General features: G+C 45.8%; 1 long non-coding RNA gene across 2 annotated transcripts in view; it reads left to right on the forward strand.

Annotated features, from left to right (window-relative positions):
* Window positions 1-22544, forward strand: part of LOC132420012 (uncharacterized) — a 61500-nt gene extending 38956 nt beyond the window's left edge. For both annotated transcript variants that reach the window (XR_009518294.1, XR_009518295.1), the window contains exon 4: window positions 22248-22544. This is a non-coding gene — a long non-coding RNA (uncharacterized lncRNA). The remainder of the gene's footprint in view (window positions 1-22247) is intronic.
* Window positions 22545-25067: the final 2523 nt, after the last annotated feature.

Raw genomic sequence — 25067 nt, forward strand, 5'->3', positions numbered from 1 at the left:
AGTATTATATTTCCCATTACAGAGTATTCAGAAGAGTTCCCTGTGCTGTACAGTAGGTCCTTATTAGTTATCTACTTTTTTTAAATTATTATTTGCCGTACGCGGGCCCCTCACTGCCGTGGCCTCTCCCGTTGCGGAGCACAGGCTCCGGATGCGCAGGCTCAGCAGCCATGGCTCACGGGTCCAGCTGCTCCGCGGCATGTGGGATCTTCCCGGACCGGGGCACGAACCCGTGTCCCCTGCATCGGCAGGCGGACTCTCAACCACTGCGCCACCAGGGAAGCCCTAGTTATCTACTTTATATATAGTAGTGTGTATATGTCAACCCCAATCTCCCAATTTATCCCTCCCCACACCCCACTTGCCCCTCTGGTAACCATAAGTTTTTCTACGTCACAATCTTTTTTTTTTTTAATTAATTAATTTATTTATTTTTGGCTGCATTGGGTCTTCGTTGTTGTGCGTGGGCTTCCTCTAGTTGCGGCGAGTGGGGGGCTAGTCTCCTTTGCGGCGCATGTGCTTCTCATTGCGGTGGCTTCTCTTGTTGCGGAGCACAGGCTCTAGGCATGTGGGCTTCAGTAGTTGTGGCACACAGGCTCTAGAGCGCAGGCTCAGTAGTTGCGGCGCACGGGCTTAGTTGCTCCGAGGCATGTGGGATCTTCCTGAACCAGGGATCGAACCTGTGTCCCCTGCATTGGCAGGCAGACTATTAACCACTGCGCCACCAGGGAAGTCCCTCTAGGTCTCAATCTTGATTTGAAGCTTCCCACTTTCTGACCACCAACTCCTATTCTTCCAATTCACTTCCTTCCAAAACTTCTCTTTTCCAACTCTCTGCTCAAGCCTCCGCCTGCGCCTATAAGTTGATTATAGCCAGGAAAAATGAGGCAATGGAGCTGGATGTTTATGGGTCAGATTTAAAAGCACAGATCTCTAGAGGCAATGAACACATTCGGTAAATCCACCTCTACTTTCCTAGAGATTCCACCTCCATTTTCCTAGTTTACCACTTCTTCCCTCTCTACATCTTCCACCTTGCTTTCTTCCCTTCCTCTTGGCTGATGACCTTGTCTCCTATTTTATAAAGACAGTCAACCTATTTGGATGGAGACATCCCATCACCAAGTCACAGCCTCTCAGCACCGCTCTCCGCATGCTCCGTAGTGGAAGACATGTCTGTTTCCATCACTAGGCTCAGTATTTCTTTCCCTCTCACCCTCTCAAGGTCTTCCCTTCTGTAATTAACCTTTCTCTTTTCCCCATCACCAATGACATCCTTTCTGATGGGCAGCCCAAATATGTCCTAAGGGCAGCCTTTGAAACGCCTCTGACGGCACCTGCGCCTCCACACACCACCCCATCCTTCTGCTTCCTTCCCAGCACCACAAAGATTTGTCTATTTTTAAAACTTTATTTTATTGAAGTATAGTTCATTTACAGTGTTGTGTTAATTTTTGCTGTGCAGCAAAGTGATTCAGTTATACATATATATGTACATATATATACTCTTTTCCATTATGGTTTATCACAGGATATTGAATATAGTTCCCTGTGCTATACAGTAGGACCTTGTTGTTTATCCATTCTATATATACTAGCTTGCATCTGCTAATCCCAAACTCCCACTCCATCTCTCCCACACCCCCTTGGCAACCACAAGCCTGTTATTTATGTCTGTTAGTCTGTTTCTCTTTCGTAGATAAGTGCCTTTGTGTCATTTTTTTCTTAATTTTTATTTTACGTTGGTGTATAGTTGATTTACCATGTTGTGTTATTTTCTGTTGTACAGCAAAGTGATTCAGCTATACATATACATGTATCTATTCTTTGTCAAATTCTTTTCCCATTTACGTTATTACAGAATATTGAGTAGAGTTCCCTGTGCTATACAGTAGTTCCTTGTTGATTATCTATTTTATATATAGTATTGTTTATATGTGAATTCCAAACTCCTAATTTATCCCTCCCCACCTTTCCCCTTTGGTAACCATAAGTTTGTTTTCTAAGTCTGTGAGTCTGTTTCCGTCTTGCAAATAAGTTCATTTGTATCATTGTTTAGATTCCACATATAAGTGATATCATATGGCATTTGTCTTTGTGTGACTTCATTTAGTATGATAATCTCTAGGTCCACCAACGTTGCTGCAAATGGCATTTTTCATTCTTTTTTATGGTTGGGTAGAGTAGTATTCCATTGTATATAGGTACCACATCTCCTTCATGCATTCATCTGTCAATGGACACTTAGGTTGCTTCCATGAAGTGTGGTCTTGATTTGTTATCTCCACTTTCTCATCTTCTCCTCCAACCTTTCTAAGCCGGCTCTCGTGCTCACGAATCCCCATGAGATGGCTCTAGGTAACCAACGCCTTCCATCGTGCCAAAGCTCAGTCCTCTGTCCTCCTCTCCCTCAACCTCCTGCTGTCATTTGATGTAACTGGCCACCTCGTCCTCCTGAGACTCTCCCCTCCCTAGGCTCCCACCTTGCAGGCTGATACCTTTCTGCTGCATCTTCCTCCTTACCAACCACTGCCACGCCCCCCCCCCCCCCCCCAGTGCCAGAGTGCCCCAGGGCCAGCCCTCAGCCTTCCTCCGCTCTCTGCCCATACTCCACAGCCGAGTGCACGCAGCCCATGGCTCCTCCAGTCATCGTATGCTGACTCCAAAGTCCCCGTCTCCATCCCAGATGTCTCCAGACTCTTTCTCTCTCCATGCCAATGGACCCTCTCCACCCACATGAGTAACAGACCCCTCTAACCTAACAGGACGAGATTGAACAGTTGGCTCTCACCCCTACTTTGCAGTCTGCCTCTTCTTGAATCTTCCCCAAGACAGGAAATTGCATCACTGGTTGCGTTGTGGCTACGTCAGAAACCCAGAGGTTGCCCTTGATTCCCCTCTTTTCCTCAGACCCTTCTTCCAAACTGCCAGTTAGTTTTTCCTGGGAGCTCCACCCCCGCCTCAGCCCCTCATTCCTCCAGCTGAGCCCAGGTCACCGCCAGCTCTCACGTGGCCCCCAGAGAGCTCCTGATGGCCTCCCTCCTTCACTTTCCCCAGGAGCTGAGTGATCTCATTAAGGCCAGATATTGCCATTGGGGGTTGCTGCCGTCAGATCGCGTCATGCCCAGTCTAATGCCCCTGCGGTGGCCTCCCGTCCCCCTTCAGATGGAGGCCAGGTTCTTTATGGGGGCGGCACCCCTGCTCGTGCTGGTCTCACGCCTCTGCCTGCTTCACCCCATCCCTCTAAGCTCCAGCCACCAGCCGCGCAGCCCTGCTTTCTGCCCCTCATCCTGTGATGCTCTCCAGGCCTCTCAGGATCATTTCACTCATCCTTCAGTTTCGAATGTTTTGCCTGAGATCTTTTTCAAAAGATTTTTTAAAAAAACGTTTATACAATTTTAAAAGGTTACTTTCTACTTACAGTTATTACAAAATATTGGCTGTATTCTCCGTGTTGTACAATACATCCTAAGCCTGTCTTACACCCAATAGTTTGTGCCTTCTGCTTCCCTGCCCCTATAATGCCCTCCTCCCGCACTGGTAACCACTAGTTTGTTCTCTGTATCTGTGAGTTTGCTTCCTTTTTTGTTATATAGTTTGTTGTATTTTTAGATTCCACATATAAGTGAGGGCATACAGTATTTGTCTTTCTCTGTCTGACTTATTTCACTTAGCATAATGCCCTCCAAGTCCATCCATGTTGTTGCAAATGGCAACATTTCGTTCTTTTTTTTGGCTAAGTAATATTCCATTGTATAAATATATATGTACCACATCTTCGTCATTGATCATCTGCTGATGGACACTTAGGCCGCTTCCATATTTTGCCTGAGATCTTGGTGTTGCCTTCTCATCGCTCAGAACTCAAAGGTCGCCTCTTCGGGGGGCCGCCCTGGCACCCCTCCACCAGCCTCCATCACAGCCTTATCTCCTTCACAGGCTTCCTCAGTTCCTGACATCATCTCACTTACATGTCCACTTACATGTTACCACGTGGCCCCGCAAGAACGTGAGCTCCTTGAGGGCCGGGTTCCACTTGAATCGCCCATGGCCTGTGGCCTTGTGTGTATGAAGATGTCTGCTCATCCTAGCTGCTCAAGATTCAGACCTGCAGGTGCCCAGAGCGATGACCAGCCCTGTGGGACTAGAGGAATAAGCCACGTTCAAGGGTTGGTGGCAGGCGTGCCACAGGTGTGCCTGCGGGGGTGGGCAGGCATGATGGGGCAGGCCACACCTTGCTTGTGGTGGGGCTGGCCCAGGACACCGAAGGACGGGGACACAGAGGCTGACAAAGCATGGCGTGGGGCGGGGGGCGGTTGCCAGAGGTCTCTCAGCTCTGCCAAGGTGATTTCCTTCAGGGCCACAGAAGAGGAGGGGGCCACGCACCCTGTAAAACCCAGTCTCTTGCACCCATCTGAGGCTAAAAACACCCACCCAGCTGCACACTCAGGACCCCACCCAACAACATTTCAGAAGGGGGACATTAGCACCTGGGAGGCACTGGCCACCTAGTCCGTGGCCGTCCATCAGATAGAGCCACTGGGTTCAACGAACTGAACACTCTTGGACCTTATGGACCTCCACCTGTAGTGTGTGTGCAGCCCAGCAGGGAGCAAAATGGGGCTGGTTGGTTGAAGACCTGGGCAGGAACCCAGCAGACCTGCCTCACAGTCGTGGCCCATCTGTACCTGGGGTTGGATCTCAGGCTCCCCGGGCTAGGCCCTCTGCCCTGGATAGGGCTCTCTGAGGGGCAGGGGCAGAAGTGAGAAGGGGACAGGCATGTAGGAAGGCACGGGAGACACTTCATCTGGGGTTGGATGGAGATTGGACCGTGGCTGAATCACCGAGCAAGATTTTGAACTTCTTTGAGCCTCAGTTTTATTATCTGTAGGATGGGCTCAGTCACTCTAGGATTGGCCAAAGGGCAGATGAAGCTTGGGCTTAAGACACCCACAGAGCTGGGCATCCTATCAAAGTGGATGGATGGTTTGATATTTCAAATATTGATGCACAGTGGTCAGCTCAGGCAGCTGAGACTTTTTGATATTTTAAAATAAAATAAAAGTTAACCTTCCAGTTAAATCATAGCATTTGACTTGACACGTAATAGGTGCCCAATACACGTTGTTGCTTCCCTCTGTCCTGGCTTCTCAGAGGTGAAGTGGGAAGAGGCTACAGAAAGCTTTCACCAAATGGACCTTTGGTGAGGGGTCCTCTGACCCTTTTCTGGAGGACAAAAGCCACATCCTCTGCGTCCTGCATCCCTGGAAATCCCATGTATGGCTGTCGGTGTGGAGTTCCAGCTCTGAAGAAAGTGCTTGCTCTGGGGATAGGGCCACCTTTCCATTGTGAACTGGGCACTGAGTCAGTGAGCAGATGACCGGGCACCCTACCAGGTGTCAGCATCGAGGGCGGGACATATGACGGGGCGATGCGGAGTCCTGGTGGGATGGGGCAAGTGCCGCTTTAGACGAGGTGACATTTGAGGAGGTCCCCGAAGGACAGGAGGGAACAAGACGTCCAGGTCCCTGGGGGAGCAGCTTCGCAGAAGGAAGGGCAGTGTGAGGCCTCAGGATGGGCAGGGCCTAGGATGCCCAGAGCACACAGGGAGGGACTGAGCACATCAAAGTGAGCCGGGACAGCCAAGGGCGAGGAGATGGAGGGTCTTGGAGGGCAGTGAGGCCAGGGAAGCTACTCGCTTTGTCTTTTATTCTAGGTGGGATGGGAGGGGACCCCTGGAGCGTTCTGAGCTGAGGAGAGACAGATCTAACTTAACCTCTCAACAGATGGCTCTGGCTGCAGTGTTAATCATAGATGAGGGGGCAAGGGTGAATGACCAAGAACAGTTATGAATGTTTTGCAACAATGCAGGGCAGAGATGGTGGTGGCTTGGGTTGGAGGCTCACCAGATCTATGCGCCGTAATCAAAGGTAAAGTTGGCCAATATTCCCTGCTGACACCGTAGTGGAGCTAACATAGCAGATATCTTCCGGGCACTGATGGGGCAGGTGCTTTTCATGCCAGCTTACCCAATAAAACAGCTAACATTTATTAAATGTCTTCTATGTACCTGCCAGGCACTGCTAGCCTGAATAGAGCAGGGCTCAGAACCAGAGATGCTGGCAGGAGACTTCATTTCACACGTTATTGAGTGTCCCTTACTAAGGAGATTCCAAGGGTCAGGGAGAAGCTAAGGACCCGTGTGGCTAGTGCAGTTCAGCAGAATCGAGGTGACATGAAGCAGGCAGTGACCTGAGGCTCCAGGATGAAGCGGCATGGGCCGCCCATATGTCAGCAGCATCTTAGTTCCCTCCCTTCCCCTCCCTGTGGGATGGAGCTCTGTGCCAGGCCAGGGGAACAAAGTGGAACAAACTATAGACCTTCCCTGTCAAAGGATTCCAACCAGCCAGGGACAGACACACACTTTGTGGAAAGTCTCTTTCGAGCATAGGTAATAGAAAACCCAACAGAAACAGACTCAAGTGAGAAGGAATTTCAGAGTCTGACATAGCTGAACAATCCAGGAGTATGTCTAGCTTCAGGAGATGCTTAACCAAGGCCCATAGGATATCACCAGAATGCCAGGACCCTGTGAAACAGGATGGGGAAGAATGGATCCCCAAGAGGTTATTACTGGAAGTAGAGAGATGGGCGCTGGGCAGCCACAAGCCACCCAAGAGACTCTGCAACAGCCAGATGGATGTCAAGCCAAACTATGAAATGTTATCTGAGAGGAACATTGAGGATGGAGAGGTTGCTTCCAACTGGGGTGATCAGCAAGTGGTCACAGGAAAGATGGTGAGAGTTGAAGGAGCATTTCCATAACGCCATTCGCAGCAACATGGATGGACCTAGAGATGATCATACTAAATGAAGTAAATCAAAGAGAGAAAGACAAATACCATATGATATTGCTTACACATGGAATCGAAAATATGACACAAATGAACTCTATCTAGGAAACAGAAATAGACTCACAGACATAGAGAACAGACTTGTGGTCGCCAAGGGGGAGGGGGAATGGAAGAGGGATGGATTGGGAGATGCAAACCATTATATACAGAATGGATAAACAACAAGGTCCTAGTGTATAACACAGGGAACTATGTTACACAATATTGTAAATCAACCATACTTCAATAAAATGAACTTTAAAAAAATAAAGGAGCATTTCTAAGAGGTATAACGTGCAGGAAGAAAGTCATCCAAGATGGGGGCATGGCATGAGCATGATGTGGGAGTAGATCTTCGGTGTGGGGAGTAGGAAAGCGAGTGGCTGGACCATCGGGAATTTAGGAGATAAGGGAAGAAATGGGATGGGGCTGGATTGTAAAGGGCCCTTCGTGTCAGCTTGAGGAATCCAGACTTCCTTTTCTAAGCAATGGAGAGGAATTAGAGGTTTGAGGGCAGGGAGGCAATGTGTTCTGTGCTTTAGAAAGATTGCTGGGTGGCAGCGCGCAGAGGGGACAGGAGAGGAGGTGAGGTTGGCAGACAGCACAGTTAGAGGAGGTTACTGTGGGTCTGAACTGGGTAGAAATCTTGGCAAGGGGGAGGGAGGTGGATTTGATGAAACTGAGACGTTAGACCAGATGCGATGGAGGGGCTGGTTAAATGTGGGAGCTGTGTAGTAGGGAATTGATGGCTTATCCAATATCCATTCTCTTCTTTCTTGCCAACAGAAGCTCAGTTTTGTTCAGGGCAGCAATGTGCCTTGTGATTGCTCGCCTTCCCAGGTGTCTGGCAGTGGGAGGTGCAAGGCAACTAGTTGTGTAACCCAGTTGTGCCAAAGCGACATAAACAGAAGTCTATCAGACAAAGCTATTGTTTCCCACATAAAAAGGAACAAGCTCAGTTGACATGAGCCTTTGCCCTGCATCATCTTTGCCTTGACATGTCCTGCCTGGAATGTAGCTGCAATGCTTGGAGGTAGAGTAGCATTTTTGTGACCATGAGGATGAGAGCTTCCAGGTAAAGATGGTAGAGCAGAAGGCTACAAGGGATTTGGGTTCCAGATGACTTCCTTAAGCAGGTGCCCCAGCCCCAGACTGCCTGCCCCGAGATGTCATGTTACACTATACAAACAGACACCTTCTTAGTTAAGCCACTGTCGTTTGAATTATGACACATACAGCTCAAGCCAATCTCAGGAGATACAGTGGGGATGAAGGCAATGTTAGAAATGACTTTGGAAATTTGAAGAACAGGTGGAGATTGATGCCATTAGCTGAGATTGAGAACAGGTTTGGAAGGATCAGCGTGGCAGGAAAAGAGCCTGCCATCCAGAGTCAGACTGGCCGGAGGCCAAGTGGGAAATCCTTTAGCCTGCTCAGCCTCGAGTTACCCATCTGTGAAATGGGATTTTAAAGTCTAATTTATCAAGAAGACCAGAAACAACAGATCCATCATGTAAAGCATCTGATACCTGCTTTGGGTTCCCAGTAACTTATGGAGTTGCTTTTGGAGTGTCAGGAAAGAGGAAGCCAGCCTTGCTGGGGATTCAAAGTAGAGAAGTTAGTACAAGAAGGGCACTGAGAACTGTGGCCTCCTTTGTGTCCCAGCCCAAAGGCCCCTCAGCTTCCCAAGGGATGAGGACGCCCCCGAACCGGTGGTGAGGCCGGAGGGCTCCGGAGGGATGAGCCAGCCGGGTGGGGGCTCCTGACTGCACTCCTCTTCTCATCCAGCACGAGTACATTGTGGGTGACGTACACACCAGACACAGAGATGACTAAATACGGGGTGGTCTGATGTTTGTGGGCTCATTCTTGTTACTAAATTTCGTGCGGCCATAAGAACTCCAAGGAGCAAACAAACACAGTTGACCCGTAATGTGTTTATAATGGTTGTTAAGAAGGGAGGGGACTTTTATTCAGGCACTCCAAATGGTGACTCAGCTCTCCTTCACCCCCTCCACACACAGACGGCTCACTGGAAACTGGAAGAATGTGGGCAGCAAACACCTGGGAGCCAATATCTTGCCGGACCCTGACCTCAGGGAGTCAGAAGGTTCAACGGCCAGAAGGGGCATTGACGGCATCGAGGGCACTGCCCATTGGAGCTCGAGTGCCTGCCCAGTTCTCTGCCAAGCTGGTGTTCAGCTGTGTCTCGATACCTCCCGAGATGGGGACCTCACTGCCCCCAGGACGCCCGCTTCATTAAGACTCTGAGAACTCTGGGGACAGGTGGCAGGTCTTATTTGACTTGCACTCTCAGAGCCTGGTGCAATGTCAGATTCCAGAAAGGTCCATCCTGTTCTCTCCATCCAGCACCGGCCTTGACTGAGCTTTGAGCTAAGTTCTGGGGGATCTGAGACACGTAAACTCAGTCTCTGGGCTTGAGGAGCCTAGAGTCCAGAGAGGGTGGAAGGAAGTAAACAGGTGATGACAATAGAGTGTGATGGGTGCCACCATGGGCTGGAGTAGGTATAAGGGTTGAGTGGGCACACGGAGGGGACACTCATCAGGCACTGTGTGGGGGTGGGGGTGTGTGGTATGGTGGGGGGACGGGAAGGCACGTGGGAATGAATGGTTGAAAGACCTCAGGTCAGTAGAGATTTCTCTGATTCATACCATCTACACCAGGTCCACCGGAGCCCCCAATTCTCACCCTGGGGAAATCCAACTTTTCCCAATATTTCTTGGGGATTTAAGTTCCCATGGACACCTCTGGCCCCAAGCCCCCGATTCCACGGAATTCAGTTCATGGCTCCTCTCCCTGCCCCACATCCCTCCTGTGTGCGTGGAACCTGACTGGGACCCCAGCTCTTTGATTCTGCAAACTAAACAAATGATATAGAGCCAACAAGAAGTGAGCATGAGTGAGCATGCAATGAAGATGCTCTGAAGGTCTGGGAGAAGGCACAGGGAGTGCATGGCAGACAGACCACCTGGGAGCCTTTCCACCATCCTCACCTTGGCGCCCTCCCCGCTGCACCGCCCTAAGCCCCAGCCTGCCACAGCTCGGCGCATCCACTCCTTCTGCTTACCCACCTCCCTGCCGGTCCCCGAATCCCATGTTTTCATTGTCCCCAGAGCAGCCCAGCTCTTGGCAGCCTACAGTTACCCGTCCAAACCCACCCGTACTCAGCAGGACAAGAGCACCTCTCACAGAGCAGGGTCTTTCCCCTTTAGTAGCAAGACATTTGCAAATAGTCCTCACGCTGGGGATCCCTGTGTTCCTAGCAAACTCCAACCAGTCTCCCCTGGTCTTTGTTCTGCCCCTCAGGCTGTGAAGAACTGGTGTGTCCCCCCCCCACCCTTTCCTGGGTGCAGGGCCGTGCCAGCACCTGTCCTCGCTCTGTACCGACCTGGGAAAGAAGTGACTGGCCAGCCTTCCACTTCCCATCATGGACCACGAGAGCATTTGTTCCAAGTTCGTGCTTTCTGATTTTCCTTGCCCTGCCCCCCGACAGGCATCCAGGGTGCGAAGAGATTTGTCTGTGCTGCCGCTGTGCTCAGGGGTTTTGAGCATAATATTGTGGCAAGAGGTGGTGTGGAAAAAAATGTATGGTCAGAGGCCATTTCTGGAGAAGCCCGGGGTTTGGGCTTTCATCTCCTCCCAGCATCCTTATGACAAGCAGTTGCTCACAACTGGGGCCGGAAAGGAGCTTGGAAGCTCTCAAGACTTCTGTCACCCTGGGAGTCTGCCCTTGGGTTCTCACAGGGGCAGAGAAAGGAATCAATTTGTCCCTAACCCTTGTCACTCATGGTATGAACCCCTGCCTGCCCCCCAGTTGTCCTGGCCTCTGGGTGTGGCCATGAGCAGAGAAGAGGGGCTGATAGAGAGAGAAAGGGAAGCAGGTGCCTGGCTGTCACCTCCGCCCTCCCTTCTCGCTGTCCCTCAGGCTTTGAGGATGCACTGTCCCTTCTGCTTTTCCCCAAGGGTGGGGTGGTGATTGGAAGAGCAGGAATCAGCAACGTGACAATTGGTCCTCCTTCCTTCCGTGCTTCCGAAGGGACAAAAGGGCCCATGATTGCTGTCTGAATGGAGAAAGGGAACAGCAGGGGTCAGGAGAGGTGGGCAGCAATCTGGCTTTCCTGCCAACTCCCCTTTCAGCTCTGAAACCGAGGATGTTGGCTCAGGCTGCGCTGTGAGGGCTGTGACTGAGTTCAAGGAGCCTCTTCAGCTAATTCCTTCCTTATTCCCATCTCACTAGGAAATCTCCACAAACCCATAGGCTCCTGAGGGGCAAAGGCTTCGCTGGGTCACCTCTGTGTCCCCAGCGTCCAGCCCCGGGGCCAGCCCACGACGAATGCTTCAAAGATGCAGCTGGTGAGACCGGGTGTTAGAGCCTCAGCCTGCAGTCCTGGGGCCTCTGGGTGACCTTTGCATGTTAAAAACATCCTGGGGCCTCACCTGTAAACAGAAGATGAGAACGCCCACCCAGCAGGGCTGGTGGATTAAGGACTAATGATTAAATGAGTGCATTAGTTTTTTATTGCCACATAAGAAATTACCCCAAAAGTGGCTTAAAACAAAACTTGCTTGTTATCTCACGGTCCTGACAGAAGTCCAGGCAGGCCCACTGGGCTCTCTGCTTCTGTTCTCATAAGGCCAGAATCAAGGTGTCAGCCAGGCCAGGTTCTTATCTGGAGGCTCCAGGGAAGGATCTGCCCCCAAACTCATTCTTGTTGTTGGCTGAAGCCAGTTCCCTGCAGCCGCAGGACCAAGGTCCCCACGTCCTTGCGTGCTATGGTCAGGGGCCATTCTTGGCTTCTAGAGGCCACCACATCCCTCAACAAGTACCCCCTTCATCGCTAAAGAGCAGAGGCGCGTAGAATCCTTCTTGGGCTTCTAACATCTCTGACTTCTTCTTTTGCCTCCAACTGGAGAAAACGCTCTGCTATTAAAGGCTCACCCGATTGGGTCAGGTCCCCACCAGATAACCTCTGCAAAGTCCCTTCACAGAAGTACCTGGGTTAGTGTTGATTGAATAACCAGGGGATGGGAATCTGGGGCCATCTCTAGAATCTTGCTAATGTCAAGTGCTTGGCAAAGTGGCTGGCACCTAGTAGGAGCTCAACGTCATCAGGGAGCTGGATGATCCAGTGACAGTGGCCCTGCCACCCACTGGGCTTGTGTGAATCGCAGAGGTGCCCCTGGGGCATGACTCAGGGCACCGAGATTACTGGAAGATGAAAAGAACAGATCCCAAGTCTTTCCTGCCTGGACGAGGCAGCTTTTTTGTGACCATGAGGAAAAGACCAAGACCCTCACAGAAACAAAGGCCCTGATATCACCTAGCTACTGAACCTGTACCGGCACCACTGAGAAATCACTAGGGAACTGGGGTAGCAGATTTAAACGGGTGGTGACCTGATCTACTAGAACCTCTAAAGGGGTCAGTGTGACTGCTCTGTGGAAGATGGATTTTAGGGGACAAGAATGGAATCTGAGAGACCAAGTATGAAGATATTGCTTTAGGCCTGCCGACTTAAACCAGGGTGGGTGGCAGGGAGAGGTGAGTGAACTGGTGGATTCTAGATGCTCGGCAGAGGAACCGGAGAGACGTGGGGAGGCCTGTGGGAGGGAAGTTGAGGAGGGCGGAGTGTGGACCAGGTCCAGGTGGAGATGCCTCGGGAAGAGAGAGAGAAGGACTCCGGAGGGCAGACACAAGTGTAGACCAGGTCTAAGGAGAAGAAGAGTGGGTAATACTCTCTCCGCCCAGAAACAATGCCTGACAATATTTGGTTCACTTGCTTTTAGAATTAATTTCTAATGCACTGTTCTGTTCTGTATTCTTTGCCAGAGTTGTAATCATGTTATATATACAAGTGTGTGGACCCTGTTTTCCCCCACTTAACATTATATCATAAGTGCTTCTCTCAAGTTACTTCTTATAAGTGTCTTTTTTGAACAGTTGCATAATCTTCCATCAGGTAGATTTGCCATAGTTTATTTAGCTGATCCTTGTTATTAGAAATTAGCTTGTTTCCACATTTTCAGTGTCATAAATAATACTGTGATGACACAACTTTGTACATAGCTGGTGGTTTACTTGGAGATGCAGGGCCCACTCATCTCATGCTTGGGATCTGCCAGGCTGAGCCTTGGCCAGGCATAAACAGCCACAGATGTATTCTGTTTGGCCCATACAGTGCTGGTCTGCTTTTTTTCTTTTTTTTTCAGTGGAGACTTCACATACAAATCCTATTTTCAGCTTCTTTTAAAAAATTTTTATACAAGTTTTAAAGGCTACTTTCCATTTACAGTTATTACAAAGTATTGGCTATATTCCCCATGGTGTACAATACATCCTTGAGTCTATCTTATACCGAGTAGTTTGTACCTCCCACCTCCCTCCCACTCCTATGTTGCCCCCTCCCCTTCTCCACTGGTAACCACTAGTTTGTTCTCTATATCTGTGAATCTGCTTCTTTTTTATTATATTCACTAGTTTGCTGTATTTTGTAGATTCCACATATAAGCAATATCAGATAGTATTTATCTTTATCTGACTTATTTCACTCCGCATAAGGCTCTCCAAGTCCATCTATGTTGCTGCAAATGGCAAAATTTCGTTCTATTTTAAGGCTGAGTAGTGTTCCGTTGTATATAGATACACACCACGGCTTCTTTATCCATTCATCTGTTGATGGACACGTCCATGTCTTGGCCATTGTAAATAATGTTTACAGCTTCTTTTGAAGAGTCAGAAGATTAGGTGATCCTGGGCTCGCATTCCTGCATGTCACCCTCTGCTGAAGCGCTTTAGGTGGGGTAGGATGCTCTCTTTAATCCCAGCCTCCACTGCTCTCCACTTTAGCCTTCACATGGAGGCCATATGACAGTAGTCATTTACCACTGCACTTACGCTGATTTTTTTTCTTAACAAGAAGAGTGAGATATTTCTCACCTCTCTATGTACTTCTTTCAAAAATGGGAAATATTGACTATAGTTCCCTATGCTAAAAAGTAGGTCCTTGTCGGTTATCTATTTTATATATAGTAGTGTGTATATTTTAATCCCAAACTCCTATTTAATATCTTGTAATAACCTATAATGGAAGACAATGTAAAAAAAGAACATATATATATATATATATATATATATGTATGACTGAATCTCTTTGCTGTACATCTGAAACTAACACAACATTGTAAATCAACTACATTTCAACAAATTTTTCTTTTTTTAAAGTGGGAAATAAAGGATAGACTGAGAGGGTTTGGGGTTTCATAAAACACAGGAGAGAAACTTTTTCTTGGTGGAATTAAAGACTATTCCTAATACTTAATATGCAAATCAAGTATATCTTTGTAGAAAAAAATGCCATGAACGAAGACATGTCACGGAAGTTTGAGACAAGAATGATAGGCTCCTATACCTGGGCCTGCTTCACCAATCACAATTCTCTGCTAAGCTCCTGGTCAGTTTCTGTGTCCAACCCCTTCTAGGGGATGCTGTACCAGTCAGGAGGCTCTGGACAGCAAATAAAAGATATCTGAGGCAAAGAGGCTTAAACGATGAGGAAATGTATGTCTCACGTCTAGGCAGAGTGGGCTTCAGGCAAAGTTCTATCAATGTTTGATGCTCTCGTCAGGGACCCAGATTCTCTCCAGTCTCTTTACTCAGTCACCCTGAAGCTGGTCCGTGGCCTGATTGCAATACGGTGGCCGGTGACAACAGGGCAATGTGCTTCCTTACACCCACCAGGAGAAGACAGGGAAACCCTTTTTTTTTTTTTTCTTTTCAGTTTACTGCAGCACTTTTATTTCCTCACAATGACACATTGCTGGGGCCTGATGTTCTCACACGACAGTAGAAAACCAAAATCTGTTGTCATCTCTTAAAGAATTGAGAATTGCGTCCAAAAACCTTACATAAATTAAAAAAATGAATAAATTTACAGTTGTGAATGCAAACCGCTTTCCAACTCAAGGCAAGTGACAACCCTCGGTGCCCTGGCGGGCAAACTTCGGTAAGAAAGGAAAGCAGGTAGAACTTGTTGCTGATTTTGACCTTGTATTCAAGTTAACTCTTCCTTTGGTACATGTTTAATACCCTGTGCATATCTTTGATTGAAACCCCTATTTACACGTGGCTCCATCACATCATGGCTGTGTTGAGAACACGTTTATGGAAGAGAAGTCCAATGGCTTGATGAGAATCTGGGAGACCACGAGTGTCTCGATCTGTGCAGGGTGTTAATGTGTCAGAGCTGCATAGTCCAGGATTTCTCTAGAGGCTGGCAGGAGTCCTGAACCAGCTGTCATTTCTCTCTTGCTGGTAGTCTTATAGGGTTGGGAAGGTCCGAGTCTTAGGACCTGCTTTCCTTTCAGACAGGGAGACCTTTTAACCAACCTTCTGAATCTTTCCCTTCAGTCTGATCAGGGCAACTTAGGACACATGGCCGCCCCTGGACAGATAATAGGCACGGGGGTAGGGGCTGAGGGGAGCAGTGCTGTGGACTGATGGGCTAGATTCATCACAGCTGTGGATGGATCTGGGGAGTCCCCCTCAGGCCCACCACAAGCCCCTCCTTGAGCCCTCCTGACTCAGCTCATCCTCATTCTTCGCTGTGCTTTATATCTGCAAGGGCTCCGACTCAGCCCTTCTTGAGTGAGGTCCCATGTCAAACCCCAGCAGAAGCCGGCTGGCCCCAAACCAGGCAATCAGCGTCGCCCCTGTCGCCTATATCTCTCCTGCTGGAGAGGAGACAGGCTGCTCCTTTCTCAACACTACCCTTCATTTCACTCTTCGGTTTGGGACTTCAGTGATTTCATAACAACTCCAGATTTCAAAAATCGAATTATTTTTTCTAGCCTCCATACCACCCCAGGAGACTGGATGATTGGGACAGCACCGCAGTGGTATGTGGGACAGAGACGTTTCAGTAAACAGGGGTAGAGGTTATTTTTCCCATCAAGCTCCTGATTTCCTCACTGCAGAAATACAACCTGTACTGTATGAAATGCAACCTACATGCAAATACAACCTGTAATTGCCAGTCAGGGTCTCCTCGGGGAACCAGTTTTAAGGGGCTGCGGGAGCGCGGCTTCCCTTGTTTCCAGGTTCCATGCCTCGTGCAATTGATTTTGGGGGCTGGGGAGGTTTTCCAGCTAATGAACCTGTCACATAGCTCTCAGCTAATCTGACACCACATCCTGGGCCAGTGGCAGTTACAATCCAGGAAGCCCAAGCCCCTAAAGTGATAAGTTTTGCAGCTGCCTTCCCGATGTTAATGTAATCACGCCTCTGCTACCATTACTCTGGATGGGAGATTAGTCTAGGGGGATCTCTCCAAATGCACATTAGGCCCACAGCCAGGGTTGCATTCTCATCTGCATGTGGACCCCTTGCAAAGATACTCATTTAAGCTTAACAGAGGGTGAAATCACAGAATACTGGAAGCGGGGGAAAGTGGTAACTGGGGGGTCTGCAAGTCAAATTCTTGTAGAACTTGCATTACGGTCACTTGGGGTGCTGGTCAAAAGGGACGATTCTTGGGCGTCAATACCACATTCCCCCCAAAGCCATGAGTCAATGACCCAGAATCTCACGCCAGTCTTCCCCCAGCCACACCCCTCCCACACGCACAAGGGCTCTTATTTAGAGACGATAGGGTCACAGTAGGAGTTTGTGGCACAGTCATAAAAAGTCTGGGTCTCCACATCCCTACACAACTCTAGCCAGCTAGGAACTGGGAGCTTAATATGCTAATATTGCATCCGTATCCTTCTACTTATGGGGCTGCTTTGTGGAGTGGTACAGATGGCGCCCTGCCCAAGGGGGTCTAGTCAAAGGGGTGAGCAGACTTCTCTTTCTATTCCCCAAGCCATGCCCTCTGGCCTGGGCCCACTGCTGGAAGAAGCTCTGTCTTTTTTTTTTTACAATGTGTGTTAGAGTCAAGTATACAGTAAAGTGATTCTGTTATACATATATATATATAGATTCTTTTCCATTATAGTTACTACAAGATATTGAATATGGTTTCCTGTACTATACAGTAGGTCCTTGTTGTTGTTTATCTATTATATATATATATAGTGTATATCTATTAATCCCAAACTCCTAATTTATCCCTCCTCCTCTCCCCTTTCCCCTTTGGCAAACATAAATTTTCTATGTCTGTGAGTCTGTTTTCATTTTGTAAATAAGTTCGTTTGTATCATTTTTATTAGTTTCCACCTGACAGTGATATCCTACGATATTTATCTTTCTCTGTCTGACTTACTTATCATGATAATCTCTAGGTCCATCTATGCAAATGGTATTATTTCATTCTTTTTATGGCTGAGTAATATTCCATTGTACATATATACCACATCTTCTTTATCCATTCGTCTGCTGATGGACATTTAGGTTGCTTTCATATCTTGGCTTGTCAATAGTGCTGCTATGAACATTGGGGTGCATGTATCTTTTTGAACTAGAGTTTTCATCTTTTCTGGCTATATGCCCAGGAATGGAATTGCTGGATCATATGGTAACTCTATTTTTAATTTTTTAAGAAACCTCTGTAATGTTCTCCACAGTAGCTGCGCCAATTTATATCTTTGTAGAAAAAAATGCCATGAACGAAGACATGTCACGGAAGTGACATTCCCACCAATATCGTAGGAGGGTTCCCTTTTCTCCACACCCTCTTCCAGAAGCTCTTTTTTTCATACTTCTTTTCTCCCCCTATTTTTACCATTCAGTTCTTATATTCTATATTCAAATTTATTGTTTTATTTTTATATTGTTTAGGCACACTATGTATGCAGTTCTTTTTGAATTTAGATAAAACTTAGACAGTGAAGTGTGCAGATCTTAAATGTCCAGTGTGATGGGTTTTGACAAATGTTAATGCCCATGGAACCAACTCCCAATCAAGAAAATACATATGTCCATTTCCACAGAAAATTCCCTCATGGCCCCTGCTAGTCAATCTCTGCTTCCCAAAGGCGACCACTGTTTGGATTTATATCACCACAGAACACAATTGTTTGGCCTGTTCACAACTTCTTATAAAAGGAATCCCATGTGGTCTTTTGTGCGTGGCTTCTTTTGTTCAGTATAACGTCTATGAGAATTGCACACATTGTTGTCTGTATTGGTGTCATTTTCTATTGCTGTGCTGCATTCCCTTGTTAGAATATTAAACTATTTATCCACTCACCTGTTGAGAGACATTTGATTTGTTTCCAATGTGGGGATATTTTAAATAAACCTACTGTAAATATTCTTGTATAGGAGTTTTTGTGGGCATATACTTTCGTTCTTTTCCTTGGGTAAATATCTAGGGGCAGAATTCTTGGTCATTCCATAGAAGTTGAACTTTATAAGAAACTGTATGAGTGTATACAGTGGTAGTTTATACCGTATGAGTGTATAAAGTATAAGTGTAAGCTCTATAAGAAGATGAGAGTTTCAGGTGTTCTATCTGCTCACCAACATTCGCCATTATTAGATTTTTAAGCTTTTAGCTTCTCAGGTGGTATGAAGTGGTGTCTCACTGTGGTTTTCATCTCATTTTCCTCGGGACTAATAACGTTGAAGACTTTGTCATGTGCTTATTGCTGTTTGTATATCTTGTTTTGTGAAATGTCTCTTTAAACCTTTTGCTCAATTTTTATTGTGTTGTTTGTCTTTTCGTAATTGAGGTGCAGGAGTTAAAAAATATGTCCTGGATACGAGCTGTTCTTCAGATATACGTTTCATAGGTATTTTCTCCCAGTCTTTGGCTTACTTATTCATTTTCTAAAATATAATACCTTTTGACCAGCAGATGGCTTTGATTTTGGTCGTCTAACTTTTCAAAAAATTTTTAGTGCTTATTGCTTTCTCTGTCCCATGTAGGAAACTTTTCCCTTCCGCAAACCATGAAGATATTTTCCTATATTTGTTTTTAGAATTTTTATTTCAGCCTTTATGTTTAGGCATACGATTCATCCTAAATTAATTTTGCTTAATGATCTCGGTTCATGTTTACCCCATGTCATTATATGTTCTACAATTTACTGAAAAGACTTTTCTTTCCCCATTGGTTTGCTTTGGCACCTTATAAAAAATCAAATAACCTACCTAAGTGAGAATTTTTTTCTGGGCTCTTTATTCTGTTCCACTGATCTATTTGTTGATCTTTATGTCAGTACCATATTGTCTTGATAAATGTAACTTTATGGTTCGTCTCAAGGTCTGAAGTTAGAAAGTGTGAAGTCCTTCAATCTTTTTGTTTCTTTTTAGAATTGCTTTGTATATTCTAGGTTCTTATCTTTCCATCCAAATTTCAGAAGTATACTGTCAATTTCTGGAATTAAAAAAAAAAAGACTGCTAGTAGTTAATTTGATTGGGATTGCATTAAATCCATACATCAATTAAAAGGGAATTGACATCTATAAAGCATTCAGTCTTGAATCCATGAACATAGTATAGCTCTCTGTTTATTTATATCTTTTATTTCTCTCAACATTGTTTTCCAGTTATCAGTATATAGGTCCTGCATATATTTTTCACATTTATTCCCAGGTATTTAACAGTTTTTGATATTGTAAATGCCATTGCTATTTAAAATTTAAATTTCAAATTGTTTGCTGCTAACATATAAATATGATTGATTTTTATATATTAACCTAGTATTTTATGACCTTGCAAAATTCACTTATTAATTTAATAGTTATTTTGTAGCTTTTAAAGCATTTTATATGTAAACAATTATGTCACCTGCAAGAGTTTTATGCCTTCATTTCCTACCTTTATGGCTTTGATTTTTGTTATCTATTTCCTGGCTAAAACCTAGTACAATATTGCATAGAAGTGATGAGAGCATGTATCCTTGCCTTGTTCCTGGTATTAAGGGAAAAGCATTACATACTTCATCATTAAGTATAATTCTAGCTGTAGCTTTTCCATAAATGCCCTTTCCTTCAATTTCTGTTTTTCCAAGACTTTTATTATAAATGAGTGTTGAATTTTCGCAAATGTAATTTTTTGTATCTATAAAAATTATCACGTGTTTTCCCTCTTTGTCTTTTTTTTTTTTTTTTTTTTTGCGGTGCGCGGGTCTCTCACCGTTGTGGCCTCTCCCGTTGCGGAGCACAGGCTCCGGACGCGCAGGCTCAGCGGCCATGGCTCACGGGCCCAGCCGATCTGCGGCATGTGGGATCTTCCCGGACCGGGGCACGAACCCGTGTCCCCTGCATCGGCAGGCGGACTCTCGACCACTGTGCCACCAGGGGAGCCCTTTCCCTCTTTGTCTTAATATGACAACTTACATTGTTTGCTTCTCAAAGCATCAGCCAAGTTTGCGTTCCTGCAATGAAACCCATTTAGTCACGATGCATTATTCCTTTTATTTAGTACTGGATTTTGTATGATAGTATTTTGTTAAGATTTTTCATGTTTATATTCATGAGGTGTATTTAATCTGTAATTTCTTTTTTATGTAATGTCTTTGTCAAGTTGTGGCTATAGGGTTATGCTGGCTGATTATTTCTGCAGAATAACCCTTCTTTCATCCTTGATATTAATAGTTTATTTATTTTTATTTTTTAACATCTTTATTGGAGTATAATTGCTTTACAGTGGTGTGTTAGTTTCCACTTTATAACAAAGTGAATCAGTTATACATATACATATGTCCCCATATCTCTTCCCTCTTGCATCTCCCTCCCTCCCACCCTCCCTATCCCACCCTTCTAGGTGGTCACAAACCACTGAGCTGATCTCCCTGTGCTATGCGGCTGCTTCCCACTAGCTATCTATTTTACGTTTGGTAGTGTATATATGTCCATGCCACTCTCTCACTTTGTCCCAGCTTACTTTTCCCCACCCCCATATCCTCAAGTCCATTCTCTAGTAGGTCTGCATCTTTATTCCTGTCTTGCCCCTAGGTTCTTCATGACCATTTTGTTGTTGTTGTTGTTTGGTTGTTTTTGTTTTTTAGATTCCATATATATGTGTTAGCATATGGTATTTGTTTTTCTCTTTCTGACTTACTTCACTCTGTATGGCAGATTCTAGGTCCATCCACCTCACTACAAATAACTCAGTTTTGTTTCCTTTTATGGCTGAGTAATATTCCATTGTATATATGTGCCACATCTTCTTTATCCATTCATCTGTCAATCAACACGTAGGATGCTTCCATGTCCTGGCTATTGTAAATAGTGATGCAATGAACATTGTGGTACACGTATCTTTTTGAATTATGGTTTTCTCAGGGTATCTGCCCAGTAGTGGGATTGCTGGGTCATATGGTAGTTCTATTTGTAATTTTTTAAGGAGCCTCCTTACTATTCTCCATAGTGGCTGTATCAATTTACATTCCCACCAACAGTGCAAGAGGGTTCCCTTTTCTCCACACCCTCTCCAGCATTTATTGTTTGTAGATTTTTTGATGATGGCCATTCTGGCGGGTGTGAGGCGATACCTCACTGTGGTTTTGATTTGCATTTCTCTAATGACTAGTGATGTTGAGCATCTTTTCATGTATTTGTTGCCCATCTGTAAGTCTTCTTTGGAGAAATGTCTGTTTAGGTCTTCTGTCCATTTCTGGATTGGGTGTTTGTTTTTTTGTCATATTGAGCTGCATGAGCTGCTTGTATATTTTGGAGATTAATCCTTTGTCAGTTGCTTCATTTGCAAATATTTTCTCCCATTCTGAGGGTTGTCTTTTCGTTTTGTTTATCAGCTGTTGAGGGAAGGATATTGTAAGCAGCTCTTTGCAGGAAACCCCTTTTCTTGACAATTTAAGTAAAGCTACGCTGTAACTAACTTTTAAACCACGTGCCTCTATGCTCTACTCATCTTGGGCCCTAACACACCTTTCAAATCTTTTTTTTTTCTTTTCTTCTTTTTTTAAGTTTATTTTTTATTGAAGTATAGTTGAATTACAATATCGTGTTAATTACTGCTGTACGGCAAAGTGACTCAGTTATACATATACATACATTCTTTCTCATATTCTTTTCCGTTATGGTTTATCACAGGATACTGAATATAGTTCCCTGTGCTATATAGTAGGACCTTGTTGTTTACACCTTTCAAATCTTTTTTTTTTTTTTTTTTTTTTTTGCGGTATGCGGGCCTCTCACTGTTGTGACCTCTCCCCTTGCGGAGCACAGGCTCCGGACGTGCAGGCTCAGCGGCCATGGCTCACGGGCCCAGCCGCTCCGCGGCATGTGGGATCTTCCCGGACCGGGGCACGAACCAGTGTCGCCTGCATCGGCAGGCGGATTCTCAACCACTGCGCCACCTGGGAAGCCCCTTTTCAAATCTTTTGATCACACAGTACCTTGCCTAACCTGTTGGTTTTTTCCATAGATCAAAGAAGTAGAAATGAAGAGCGAGTAATTAACAGATGACCAGATCTCTTCCCTAGCTTCCTCTTCAGTAATCTCAGGAACAAACTGTGTGAACTAACTGTGTAAACAAGATAGCATCCAAAGAAGTCGACGAGTCTGCACACAGTGGGGGGATGGCTACGAGTCTCATCTCCATCTCAATGAAATTACCTCCCCCTGTCCTTTTAAAACTTTCATGGCCGAACAGAATCTTGGGAGTTGGTTTTCAGGGAAACGGAGTCCACCTTCTCCCGGCTTTCTGATTAAAAGCAGTGTTTTCTTTTCTACCAAAACCTGCCTCTCGAGTATTGATTTTCGAGTGGCGAGCAAAAGACCTAAGTTTGGTAACAGATTTTTCGCCGTTTTTAGATTACAGCCAGAGTTCCCTTCCCAAAACATGCTTTACGTCACAATACCCTTCTATTCAAAAACTGGCAAAGGGTGCCCAGAGTGTGCAGCTAGGCCAAACCCAATAGCATGGCTTTCCAGGCCCTCCAGGCTCCATCCCTGCTTGCTTCTCCAGCCTCACCTTTCACCTTGCAGCGTGATCAGGGTGTTCATGAAGGGTCCTGTGCATGAATGAACATGCGGAGGAGCATGGCGAGTGTCAGAGAGCAGAACTTACGCTCTCAGGCTTCCCTGGGGCGTGACAAGCCGCACCTCAGCCATCCCGGGAGCTTCAGTTGTGTTGGCCCTTTGAAAGCACCTCACTATAAGAGCAGCTTAAGAGCATCACTTAGCAACTGGTAGTTTTCAACAGATAAAAACATGCTCATGGTGTGTGTCAACCTTTGGTTTCTGGTTATTTGCCAAGCTGAAATAGGCAGTGAAAAGGAAGCAATGTAACACCATGATATCCCATAGAACATGGGCTACTCTCCAGTTTCTGAAGAGGAATTTGAGATTTTCTTTATACAAGTGATACAGGTTGCAGAACAGGTGAGTGGATACAGGAGAGGCCTCTTTGAAGACCAGTAAAGTGGCCGTCAGCAGTTTAGTAGAGTTGATTTCTTCTGGCATTGCCAAACTTTGGAGTTTCTCCTGTAGGGCCTCCAGACTCCAGCCCTTGGGCACTTGTTCCGGCAGCTCCTTCAGTGGAGGATGCCCTGTCCCTTCTTCCTCACCTTTTGGAATTGAGCTCATCAGTCAAAGCCCTGCTTCAATGCCTCCTCCTCCATAAAGCCTTCCTTGATTTTCTTCTCAGAGTTGCTTCCCCTGCCCCAGGGGAGTTTGCTCATATCCTATTTTAGTGTAAAGTAATGGAAGTAAACAGAGGCTTGGATACAGACTCAAGTTTTTGTCCTGGGTCTGCCACATGTTCGCTTTAAGATGCTGGCCCAATCACCTAACATTTCTAAGCCTCTGTTTTTCTCATCTGTAAAGTGAATAATTGGAACTTCCTCATAAGTTGTTGTAGGATTAAATGAGGTTATACCTGTAAAGTACCGCAGCACTAACATGTAACAGGCGCTCAACTTATGTGAGGTATGTTGATGATAGGGTGACGATGATGTTGATTACTTGGGTGATTCTGTCGCGAATTACAGGTTCTTTTCACCTGTCTCCTCTACTGAACTATAACCTCCTAGAAGAAGGAAATGTTGTTTTGTTTTCTGTATCTCAAACATCTATTGTACCCCTAGACCCTAGTAAGCACTCAGCAAATGTCTTTTTAAAATGCAAAATGAGATGAAGCAGACCCTAAAACTGAAACATGAAAACACATTTCTATCTCAATATTTGGAAAGGACACACAATTTCTGGACTCAGCCAGAAGGGTAAGCATTCTATCAGAGAAACATTTTTGCAGATTTGTTGAATGTGTTTGCCTGAGCTGCAGCATGCCAGGGGAAACGTGAGGTCAGACGTACTTCTGACTTGTATTTTGGAATTCTTGTTGGCATTTTGCCCTTGTTGAGTTCCTGTGGTTGTAGCTACAGGATGCAGGGTGGGGTCACCTGGGAGTTGTTAACCCTGTTTTGGAAGCTGGCACTGCCCTGCTTGTTAAACACTTCCCTCCTCCACACACTAGGTGATGGGCAGGGAAGGGACCGAGGGATGGTCCAAGGCCAATCTCACACACCACCCATTAATGTATTGGTCCAGGGGGAACGGCTGGCATGTGTTTTCCCATTCTTGGCACACAGAAGTGTTTGTTCTGCGATGTCCAGGACAGCTGCAGGCCTTAAACAATGGTGAATGATATATTTGGTAAAGTCTATTTGAGTTCCAAAGGGTTGCTAAGCATATTAAGTAGCTGTCCTCCCTTTTCAAACCCAACCAGTGGTTCCACATTTATCCAGGAGGAATTTCACTTAGTTTCCGTGATTTTTTCAAGGTGTGTTTTACCTCTTCCTTCAATCTCCCTAGCCTGTGGAAAATGATCACTGTGCCTCTCAACCTTCTAGCCATGAGTGGTCAATGTTATGAATATCTTAAGAATTAAATTTTAAAAATCCATAGATTAAAATATTTAAAGATTAATCACAAATGAGTCTTAATTCATTCTGTAATAGAATCATAGTTCTTTTTGTTCTGATCCACCGTGTCGATGTCATGTCTAAACTGGCAAGATGTCCTACCTAAATGTACTGCAGGGTGTGGGTTAATCTTTGGGGAGAACTCTGTTACACCACAGTAGCAAAACACTGCTCCAAATCCCTGCGTAATATGCCCCCTTTTTGTCTGCATCATGGCTCTAAAAATAAACATGAACTAAACAAGTTCTTCCCTTGGAGAATGCGTCTTCAGTAGAAATCCAAACAGAGTCATGAAATACTTGTTTCCCCAGAATGAATCG

Source organism: Delphinus delphis, chromosome 2 (assembly GCF_949987515.2).
Source record: "Delphinus delphis chromosome 2, mDelDel1.2, whole genome shotgun sequence".
Lineage (NCBI taxonomy): Eukaryota > Metazoa > Chordata > Mammalia > Artiodactyla > Delphinidae > Delphinus > Delphinus delphis.